Here is a 12,414-nt window from a genome sequence, read left to right on the forward strand (position 1 = left end):
TTTTATTTGGTCTGCTTAGAAAGATAGAGGCAAAATTCCTCCTGGACTTTAGTGAGATCTGGATTTCACTCACACTGAGTAAGTAACCTAACAGCACCAAACAGAATATCTGCAATATGCAACTAAATGGTGTTAAATCTCAGAATACCGTGCCAGATCTCCTAATATAATTGTGTTTTTGTTGCAGCTAAACAGAAAAAAATGCATGTATATTAATGTATTTCAGAAGCTTGCAGGTTTCACTCCAAAGTATAAAAAGAAAATTATCTGATTTGTTGCATTCTGCAGGTATGAAGATAGATCTTGCTTAGTCAAGGAGTGTGCAAGAGAATATGTGGAAAATATAGTTGGTTGTAAACAAGGGAAATATATGAGGCTGAATGTGAGTTGTAGTGAAATAATGCATTACATTCAGTCTTATATTAGCATTTTTACTTGACATTATATGCAAACAGGAGATGATTCAAGCAGGCATAGAAGTCATAACAATCTAGCAGTGATGAACTAGCCCATGGTTATTCAAGCAGTAGTGTGAAGCAAGGCTCCCCACATAGCAAGGCATTGAATTCATGGCCTCAGTCCTAGGAGTCCTTTCCTCTGTTGTATTGTGTTTCTAAGAATCACCACTGGACACTGCCAATCCACCCTGAAGTATGAGTGGCCCCACAGGAACAAAAATTATAAAGTGCCATGCTTAGGTACTCAGAAATTTAAATATATTTTACAAAGGAACATAGAGAAGGGTTTTGTCTTCTCCTTTCTTATCTGGGAGGTCCAAGGCATTTGAGTTTGGTACTTTTCTGGGGGCATCTGCTTCAAACCTGTAGCTGTGACTTTTCTGTAGGTCCCTGAAGTTAGTGACGGCTGTGGATTACAGATCACTGCGAGGTTAGCTGGTTGCTGCCTACAAATACAACATGATGACATTGCAGTTCTGAAACCTACAGTTCCTTTTTGTGTACTTTCCTCATCTGTTCTTGAATCATCAACAGCAATACTTGCCTACTGGTGTCATGGTTTCTGTAGGAGCCACCCCATTAAGAAACCAGAACTGTGGAATACTGCTGTACTGGCTTCATTCTCCAGAGGTACCCAAAATACACTTCCATTGGGAACTGCACTAGGACCAAACTCCTCAACTCAGGAAGTATGCTGCAGAGAAAACACTGTGAAAGGTATGCCTTAGAGCTTTCATTCCATTTTCACACATTCTCCATGGACCAATTTAATAGGATGTTGCAAAGAAGAGGGAGAAATTACTCCCCAGGCAAGCACAAGGGGAGAAATAAAATTTAATAGCAGTGAAAACTCTAATTTGGACTGAGAGTTTGGAGTGACACAAATTAAAAGACTGAAGGCTGGAAGGGTTTTACTACTGACTTCAGTGAAATCAGAATTTTGCCCAGTTTAATGTGGAATAATCCAGGCCAGGATTTATGAACACCCTGCATGCTGATAGCAGGCAGCACCAAGCTGTATTTAATCAGATAGTGAGTGGAAAGTCAGAGCCTGCTGTCTGTAGTGAGTAGCTTCAGTAAATAGTGCCTTTTAAAGTCTTTACAAATGTATTGCACCATCTTTTTTTAGACAAAGAAAAAGCACTGCACCCTAAACTTTATTAATATCAACAGCTGGTTTTGGTTTTGTTAAATAAATTGTATTCTCTCATTTGTATCTTTTCACTAACCTCTCGGGCGTCACAGATCAGCACTCCAGCCCCTCATCTCCTCTGTTCAGACCTGTTTCTTTACCATTGCAAAAACTTAGTTAACACCATCTGACTGCTAAGAAATTAAAAGGATGATGTTGTTGTATCCAGAATATAACACAGTTATCATAGTTATAAGATTACTCACAACTTAGATTTTCCAGCAGTCCAGATCTGATATTTGCTGGTTTCACAACCTTTGACAAATCATTTAACCTCCCTGATCCACAGCTTACATATCTGCGAAGCAGATTTAGTAATAATTACCTACTTTTCACAAGTGTTGAGGGGATTAATTAATTAGTGTTTGTTAAGCACCTAAAATCCCTTGGATGTAAGGCACTAAATTAAAAAAAATAATTTACTTTTAGGCTCAGAATTTTAAATGCCAGAAAGGACTATTGTAATAATTCATCTGATCTTAAATATTAGAGTCCCTATGAATTCACTGCATTTGGGCTATGTGATTGCTGAAGAGTCTCTCTCCTCAAATCATGTCTAGTCTTGGATTTAAAAAATTTGAGGGATGGACAATCTGGTATTCCTGGACGGCTGTAATCTAGTGATACTATAAAACTAGTTGTTACACAACTGGATCAAATTTGCCAAGCTACAGCTTTTGTCCTTTTTGATTTCATCTAGCCTTTGTCTGCTATGTATAAGTGCTCTGTTATCATCCTGTATCTTCTAGTTGATGCTTATGTTTCCTTCTGACTGTCTCTAGGAGCTCAATAATAACCTGCTTTTCAGTTTTCCATTCATTTCTGTATGAATTGTTTCTTCATAGAACAATTTCATAATTTTCAGCATTTTTTGCTGTGGATACTTGAACTGGATGCAAATGGACTCAGCAAGCCAGATAAAGATCCTCTCACTTCTCACAGATAAATGTTTCTGTACCTACGTCTCTGACTATTGCATTAACTCTATGAGTAAAGTTGAATCAAATATATAAAAAGGCTCATAAGCACTTGATTATTCACCCTAAAGAGAAAAGCAGTGGCTTTTAAAGAAGCCTTATAGCCTATTGCTCTGTCAAAATGACCAATGTTTTCTTTATTCTGCTGCTTGTGCATTAAATAAGATTAGCACAAATGAATTAGCACTAAAGCATCATATGTCGGAATATCAGACTCTTCCTTCACAGGAGCGGCACGTAAATATCTATGTATTCCCCTATTGCAGGGTTGCATTTAAAATTTTTGTGAGACTAAAGGTATGAGTCAGTAGCCTTTCTATGCGCCACATTTTTGTAGTTTTAAATGCTTTAGCACTTCTGTGATCCACAGGCAATAACTGCATTTTGCAAGAATTTCTCTCACAGAACCTCTTTTTTGCTTTGCCACATTTCTTTCCTCTGATTTTTTCTTGCACTTTGCTTTCTTTCAAACTGACTAGAACAATCCTTAAGAACGCTGTCACCTTGCTCTGTTCCTCTGGGGCCTCCATCTTCATACCCATCTGAACAATGAGTAAACTGCATTTTGTTCAGTTCTTTTTATTCTACATTAGTTAGATCACTGTAGCCTGGTTTTTCCACCTGAAAATATATACATTTCCCATTTAATAACATAAATTATATTCTTGACTTTCTTTGTCCTGTTTTTAAGGTAATGGTAAAGATATCAGTGACAAGAGAACCAAAGACTTACTGCAGTTAGAAAGAAGCAGTATTGTAAGCATATACAGTAGATTTAAAATAAATTACGTGCTATAGAAACCAGAGATAGACAGACTTCCTCTGGTGTAGTCCCTAGTGGAATACTGCCAGTGAAATTTCAAATGCCAAGTGTTGAATATTCACCTTATCTTCAGAAGCTATTCCATAATGTTGGAGATCTAACCATGAAGATTTTTATGCTAACATTCAAACTACATTTCCTTGTACTTTAATCTTATGCCATATCCATAAAAAATTGCTCTTCCTTCATGGGATTTACAATCTTGCAATGCGTGTGTTTGAATTCAATTAGAGAATGTTTCAAATCAAAATGATCAAAATTAGTTTTGCCTCTATCTTACTGGACCAGATTGATTAGTTAGAGTCCAATTATCTCTTACCAGGTTCTTTTAGATATTCCACACAAGGACAGTTTTCATGTTTTAATACCAAATTCACTTATTTGACATTACATGGCATTTTGATTCAGTGGAGTGATACAACAATATACTGAAATCATAACACAAGGATAATGAAGCAATTGCAATATACAGTTGAATAGCAATAAAGATGTGATTCCTGTTACCAGTCTTCATATGCTTGCCATCACACTGCTGGGCATCCCCACCTGCTGGGAAGGAATATATGGGTTGAAGCCAGCTCAAGCCTGCTTCTCTTTTCAAAGTTCATTTTGTTAGTTGCTCAGGTTTTATACTCTATGTTGGGCTGAGCCACTTGTACACTTCCCCCATGCTGGTCTGGGCTGGCTTACGTCTTGCTTCTTGATTAACTCAGGGAAGGCCATTTACACAACTAGTTGATACACTCGACTGAGAGAGCCATTGATCTTAAACAAAGGCCACCCTTATGTCCCCTATGTGTTGAAGTAAGTTCAGCTTTCTTTACAACAGCTGTGGTCACTCCTTGTGTTCTTCCTTGAGCTTCATGAAGATGTATCTTTGCCCATCTCCTCTGAGCCTTCTTCCATTGTGAGGGCTCATTGATCAGTTACAGTTGACAGTGACCTGACCCTTAGTGATTATGCAGTTATTTCCACAGAGAGAGGAAAACAATTATGTTAAGATACATGCACTTTAGCTAATGCACTAGTGAGGTCATCAAGAATGAAAGCAACAGGGATGGCATGGGCTGCTATACACATATCACACCATGCTGGAGAAGCAGATAGCATAATAAAAATACAGTTCAGATCCATACATGATTAAGTACTTGTAGCAGTGAAGTCAGAGTGCATTTGCCATCCAGGATTTTTTTTATGCTTATCCTTTCCTGATGCTTTTTTTTTTTTTCCTAAGTTTCCCTAATGACACTTCCATGACAGGACACTGGGCTTCACAAACCTTTTGTCTGACCTGGTGCAGCTGTTCTTACATTCTTAATGTAATAGGAACACCACCAGGGCCACTACTAGTGTCAGTCAAACTTGAGAAGTGTTTTAATCCAAAAATCTTTTGTAAGAAATACGTTCCTTAAATGGATTATGGCCCATTTTCTTAAATTACCTTAAACAGCAGGATGAACAAACCAAGACTGATATGCTTAAAACACAGCTAAGGTTTATTTTAACTCATTTCAGGCAAAGATCTCAAAGTAAATACTGATCTAAGACCACAGTATTCCTCTGGGAAGTATGCTTGACTCTGAATTATTCTAATAGCTTTACAAATGCATGAATAGACTAAATGAATTATTCCACCAACCTCTGGCATAATACTGTTATTACATTTGACTTGAAGACCTGAGCAGACCACATACATGTAATGCCTGAGTGAATTAGTGGTACACAAACACAGCTAGGCACAGTTGCTACCACAGTGAGGTTATAACCTTGTTATTATAAAGTGAATATGTTAATATATGCATTAATGTATCTACATTTCAGTGAATATATGCTAAAAAGCTGTATTCTGGGACACAGAACAAGTCACAGATGAAGATGAAGAAGCAAGAATCCTCACAAATAAAAAAGGACCCTCCCTTTCCACTGCTGCTTACCATCCTCCTCCCTGTAGCACAGTGTGTAAGTTGTCTCCAGTTCCCAACTGTACACACCAGACCTGGGAGGCAGGTGGCATTTGATGGGTGGAAAGTGCAGCCACTCTTCATCATTTAAACCATGTCATGGGTCTTTCCTTCATCCCCATCCCTCAGAGGCAGTACAGTTTCAGAGAAGGGTGTCCCATCACTCCTGCTCCTTCTCACATTTCTGAGGATTCATTCCAAGATAAAACTTCCATTCTGAAATGTCCTACTAGTTTCTTAAGAGGTAGAGCACTCACTGGAAACTCAAGGTGTTAATCAAGCCCCCAAACCATGGAAAAACAGTTTATCTGAAATGATAGAGCCAGAACAATAATTTCAAGTTTCTTCCAAATTAATGAGCTGTGCATGAAAACTAATTGTTCAGCACATTGTAATTCACTGTCTGAGGGAAAGACAGGAAGATGAGCAAATGTTCAATCTGTATCATAACTAACATTTCATATACAATTACTTATGTTTCATTAATACTCAAGTGCATTTGTGAAGTAGGCAAACCGGTGTACATAAATGTAAGGTCTGGTTTATAAACCATAGTTAGCAGATAGGAATGCAAGTGGGCAGGAGACTTCCAGTAGAAGAAGACATTGGTGATAATACTCTCAAATTATTTCCTGCTGTCTGCAGTTGACTGTCTTTTCACAATTTTATGGATACAGAATTCCCCAGCCAACAACTCAAATTTGTAAAATACATTATGATCATCTGAGGGCTTGATTTATCTGCTAGAAATACACTGTACTCCCCCCTAAAGAAGAACTAAGTAAAAAGCAATGTAGACATTACTAGAGTTCTGAGTCAAGTCCCTCATCTGAAAATAACATACAGCAATTGGTAAATACCATAATTAATTTTTTTTTAATTTTGTAAGATACCCTTATTTCTAATGGTAGCCTAAAAGTTGTTGATGTTTTGCTAATTCTAGCCATTTTTTGTCAAACCATGTGCTCTTGGGGAATCTCCTACCAGAAATACAATGAGTTCTGCATTCTGAGTGACAGCTCTAGATTAACAGGTCAACAACGTTGTAAAAAGGTCATTGGCAGCTCCTCTGACAGACAGATTGCTTTGAGTTTTAAGAGCTTCTGTGTACATCTGGCAGAAGGACTGGGCGCTGCATAAGATAAAACTTTCTAATAAATCTTGAGGAGACTAAAGAATGAAGTGGAACAGTCGAGTAAGTGGAATGAAGTGGAATGAGCTCAATCTTCATGGCATGTTGCCACTGTGTTCCCAAATGGCTGCAAAATGAAACAAGGAGAGAATTTGTGATCATCATGGAGCAGTATGAGCAGCCAGAGAAAAAGAATTAAAGGCAAAACATTTTGAGGCTGTAAGGGAAATCAAATCAAAAGGGCCAAACTCGCTTCACATCACCACTGGCTGCTAAGGCTTTTGCAGATTATTGTATATGACAGATAGCTATGAGAATAGGCAAATAACTTTTTTTTTTTCTTTAGGTCTGTTGCCCCATTGCCTGCTGTGGCAGATAGGTAACAGAGATTACTTCATGCCCAAGTGGGAATGAATAGGCTACTGTGTACAAGTCTGTTGGGAAGAATAATATTTTTGTTATCTTCGTCTCAGAGCACGGTATTTCTGCAGACAGTTCAAAGCAGAGTTGTTAGGTTGCAGCAAACAGGGTGACAGAATAAATATGAAAATAAAGGCAGTTTGGGTAACCTTAAATATAGTATTAATTTGAGTTAATTTATTAGTCTTTTCGAGATTTCACATTTGACTCTTTCTCTTCTATCTGTGGCCGATCCGTGGCAGTCTCTGCTGCTTTGAGGTTGAAAAAACCCGTGCTACAGTTGTTGGGGATAGCTGAGGGTACTGACACCAAGGTCGTTTAGTGTTCTTCAGTGGGCAGCACCTTACTTTGTGAAGTTTCCACCTCACAAATGTCATGACAATCTTCTGCCACAGAGCAGTGCAAAACAAGTTCCTACACTTCTGTCTCAGGACAGGTTAGACAGATGTGACACTGTCGGAGTGAAACACTAATATGTTCCTTTCTCCCTGCTGCAGTGTCACACTAGGTCAGGAACTGGCCCTGGACAGTGAAAAATGGAAGAGCTTGAGAACTGAGGCTTGGCTAAAAGTGTGATGAAAACCAAATTAGCTGTAATATGGCAGCTGTAAATTTAACTGTGATGGCAGAATATCTATGATTAGGAACTGGGTAGGCAGGAAGACGGTATAGAAATAGCGAAAGAGGTAGAAAGCTTTTGGTGAAGTTTTCTGACTGTGATGATTCTGAAAATGAAAGAAAATATATTAATGAACATGGCCTAATTATTTTTATAGCGTGTGTTTTTTATATCAGGGACTAAAACTAGGGTAGTAAAACAAAAATAACCTCAGATGTGATAGATTTATTACAATTTAAACAAATTTAAAAGAATTTAAACAAATGGACAACTAGTGAGACTAGCAAAGGTACTTTCCAAACCAGAAGATGGTAGCATTAAGTCAATATGGTGTATTTTTGGCTTTCAGATAAAACTGCTTGATGATCAATAAGCGCACTTGCTGTGTGTGAAAGGAAAAGACTGGCATGAACCCTGCAGAAATGCTCAGCAACAGGTCATTAACCATTCTGAGAAGTATATAAAGTAAACTATAACAAAAGAAAGAAGCCTTGGGATTTATCTGAGATTTCCCCCATTAAGAGATGTGGCAGTATATACTTTGTTTATGCCGTCTGCACAAGTGAGAAACTCAGTGCAGCGCTCCAGGCACTGCTATATTAAATATTGATGGGAATTCACTGTATAGTAGATTTTTCCTTCCAAGGAACTGATAAATAGTTAATGAGGAGTTAGGCAGCTAAGTCCATCCTGAATGGGTAATTCCTTCAGTAACAACAGTTTGTTTGCCCCTTGAGGGTTCATTTTTTTTCTCTCTCATACAAGAAAATATAATTTAACTTAGGTTTATTATTTTGTAACCTAAAAAAATATATACGTATTGATTGCTGGGTTCCAAATTATCTGAACACCTTTGGAAATCTTTCCCTGCTCATAAATAAACAATGAACAAGTAGCTAGTCAGCATCTGTCTGATGAATTACAGTGTTTGAAGCATCACAGTCAATGATGTGATCTAGTCAATAATAGACAGCAGCAAAAAAGATACCAACCTACCAGGCACAAAATGAGTCTCCCTGTTACTTTTACTCATTTCTTTGTAGCCCGAGTGAATAAATACACCCTTGCACATTTTAAACCTATGCTTCTACTGTGGCAAGAATGTTGGTACACTGAGCCAGCTGTTTGCCCACTGTGTGTTTATCAGCTATCAGCTGACTGATTCTGTGTTAAAAAAGAAAGACTTTCTTTCCTGAGGATTTTGTGCTTAAAGAAGGTGGCAGCTGGAGCTGGGACCCTTTTATGTATCTACTGAGGAATATAGAGGTAGGAAACATTTCCTCCACAGCACACTACTAACACCCTTCAGTCAGACAGTGAAAGAGGAAAGCAGTGCTGCGAATCCTCAGGAACATCCAAAGCTGGGAAAGTGTATGTTATTTCTTTTCAGAAACTGACCCCAGGTGAATGCTCACAGGCAATGATCACCGTCTCAAATCAAATCCAAGTCTTCAGCTGCGTCAGCTGTTCAATAGCATACACAGAGGTCTTGCTCCAGGTAGACAAGACAAAAGAAAGTGTGTAGAGACTGTTGGGAACTTGTACAGGCTTTCTCGATCACCTGTTACGAGCATGTCCCACTTTTCACAGTGCCTGTATCTGCTCAGTAGCTGTTCCTGTTCAGTTCAGTAGGTAAACATAGGTCATTGGGTTGTTGATCTGATGTGTCTAAAATCCAGTAAGCATTTCACGGGTATTTTAAGAGAAAACAGCAAAGAATATCAAGGTTTTGTGGGTGTAGGGGGGCTGTTAATATACAAAAACATATCAGTTTTTGTATAAGTATTAAAATGTTGTGCTGGAATGGGTAGGCACAGTCATCTCAGTGCATGAAGCAATAATATTGCTGACAATGCAACATACTGTATGATAGGCTACCTTGTAGCAGATAAACGGAATGCTTTTGTAGTTGGACCACCTTCACTCCACATTACCCTAAACCACCATAAAGCATGAACTACTACTCCAAGTGCACAAATAACTGCTTGCTATTTCTGCTATAAAAAGACAATCCTGAACACAGTGCAAAAACCAAGCCGACTTCGTGATGTGCGTTAGAGAGATCCATAGGGGAAGACTGTCGGAACATAAACATTTTATGAAGTAATAAATCGGTATTCTATTAAATAAGAAAACCTGAGGATTGACAGCCACCTCTCAAGTTAATGGGGGAAGAAATTGTTTGGCTTGCATTTTTATGTTTTACAAGTAGTCCTATTTTCCCAAGAATATGTCTGAGTATTAAGGAAAAGAATTTATTTGAATACAACAAAATACTCTACCTGAAGTATTGTCTTCTGAGGAGTTAGTCCCAAAGCCTTACTACCACAAAATAGAAAGGGATACTGTCTATTTCAACACAACAGGAGCAGAGAAATAGAAAGAATGCATATTTTGAGTCAAACAGACCCTCTGTCCCCAGGGGAATTTATCTGAATGGAGAAAGTTTGTGTTTGTTGCTAGCAGTCCACAGGAGTTTGGGTTGTCACTACAGCTATTGATCATGCTGACAGCAGCCTTCTACCAAAAGGCACTGCTTTTCAGCCTCTTCCCCAGCTCCCTGCATATCTACGGATAGAAGAACAATGTATGCCATTTTGTCTCACTGCAGCCACTCTCCCCTATTCTGCAGCTTTTCTCCTGCTGTGGCCTTAGTCACCTTTAACACAGACAGGAGTAAATTTGGCTTCTCATTCACAGATTATTTTTGTTTCCTTATAAAATCATAATTCTACAGAGAGCAAACTGATTACCTAAGAAGCAGAGCACAACTCAGTAGGTTGCAAGCAGCTGCCCACAGTAAGACGAAGGGTATGTAGCAGACAGGGCCCTTGCATTACCCTTTCAGGCTCTACTTTGAGTCATGAAGGCAAGAACAGAACAAGATGAGATTAGTCCTGCTAGATCAGACCAAACCATCTAGCACAGTGTCTTGTCTCTCCCAATAAATCTGTCAATAAAAAGCAGATGCTAAGAGAAGTTACTTGTAAAAATAGTGTAAGCTTGCGAGGCACTTTCTCAGTGTTGGTACATTGTGATGCTCCTTGGGATGGGACAGAAGCTGAAACTTTCTTCTCAACCAGTGCAGAGGAATTGATCCCAGAGAAAGCTGAGATTTGTATACCTGTATCAGAGTTCCCATTAAAAAGAAATAATTCATCGAAGTGCCACTAAGGATTGCCTGATGAAAATAAGGTGATAATGCTCCTGTGTTTACAAATTCATGCAATTTAGAACATCAATAGTCCATAAATAGCGTCTAAATCAGTCTGCAAAACACAGCGTGATGATAACAGCTCTTGAAGAAACTACTTTAAGGATTCGTTTGCTTGTATAAATAGACATCTTTCTAGTAAGTCTTCACCAGTCCTTACTTAAGTTGGGCAGGATGATCACCTTTGAATAGGCGCCAACAACAGTTTAGAGTGGGGCAAACTTTCATATATTTCTTTGGTGAGATGAAAACCACAAACCACCAGACCCTGGATACAGTTACATTTACAGACTATGTGGCTAAAAAGCAGCTATTCTGAACAACTTGAGAAGAATGAGGAATGCTTGTAGAGATTGTTCTTCTTTACAATGTGCTTGGTGTACTGGGCTGAAGTGAATAGGTTAATATTTATGAAACAGTTGTTAGTCTGTCCGAGACATTGTAGACTGGAGCAAACCTCACCTGTCCTGACAGATTTTGTGAAGAAAGCGGAGGTAAACACAGAGAAGCTATCATGGAGAATACTGTGGCTTCAATTACATGCTGGAATGGAGCACTGTCAATGGGACAGATGGCCAAAAGAGTTACTGGGTAAAAAGAGGGACTCGGATAGGTTTTGGAGCATAATGGCCTTGGCAGACAAGTATGCAAATACTGGAGTGATGGATATAATGCTACAGTGAATACCAAGGAGCAGCTCCTGTAATTCAAGTACAGGAAACGACAGGGCTCAGATAAAACTCATCCAAGAGTACCAAAGGAAGTAAAGTGTGAAATAATAGAAATGCCAATGAGGAAACTGAATATAATGGCCAGTAAACACAGAGAAAAAGAAGAAGCAGCTGTTTTGCGCCCTGTATATTCTACCTGTAGAATTCATTGTCGGACTGGGGTCACCGAATGAAATCCAGACATGAGGTAGGGCTGGCGCACGCTGTGACTTAACGGTAACTCTATGCTTATCCAAGTGATAGGTAGTCTGCTTTCAAGTCTTGGCACACAGACACTTAAGGGGGAAGGGAAGGATGTTTGGAAAAAAGTGTCCCGTGCCTCAGCCACCAGTAGTATTAGCTGTGGGTACATTATAAATTTTGCCATCTCTGCAAGATCAAGACTAACCATTATCCAGGGCCAATGACTGTTTCTGAATTATCAGAGTTGTCTGTTAAAAACAGATTGTTGTTTCTGCTTTAGTGTGTTTCTCTATCAAGCCCCTGATCTTTGATCAGTTTCTTGATTAGCTTTGCCACAGTTAGAGTATTTCTGTGACAGAGGCTGATGGTTGGTGAATCAATTCTGTGCTCAGAGGCGAATGCATTCTGAGACTTATCTCTAGGGTCTCTACAGTACTGTATGGAACTTGAGCAACAGTCAGGAAGAATTGCAAGGTCACAACTGGTTGCAGGGCTACAGTGTGAGCACAGTCACAGAGGCTGAGTGTGCATCATGGGCACAGGCTTCTTTGGGGAGAGAAGAGGAGGGAAGATTGCGTCCTGTATAAAGGAGCTTCTTGATGGTACAGCTCCAGTATGAAATCAGAGGCTTGTCTTTTGGTGGTCTTTGGATCAAGACCAGTGAACCCTGGGGGTATTATGGGGGTATGATGGGGAAAACAGGT

Source organism: Larus michahellis, chromosome Z, assembly GCF_964199755.1.
Source record: "Larus michahellis chromosome Z, bLarMic1.1, whole genome shotgun sequence".
Lineage (NCBI taxonomy): Eukaryota > Metazoa > Chordata > Aves > Charadriiformes > Laridae > Larus > Larus michahellis.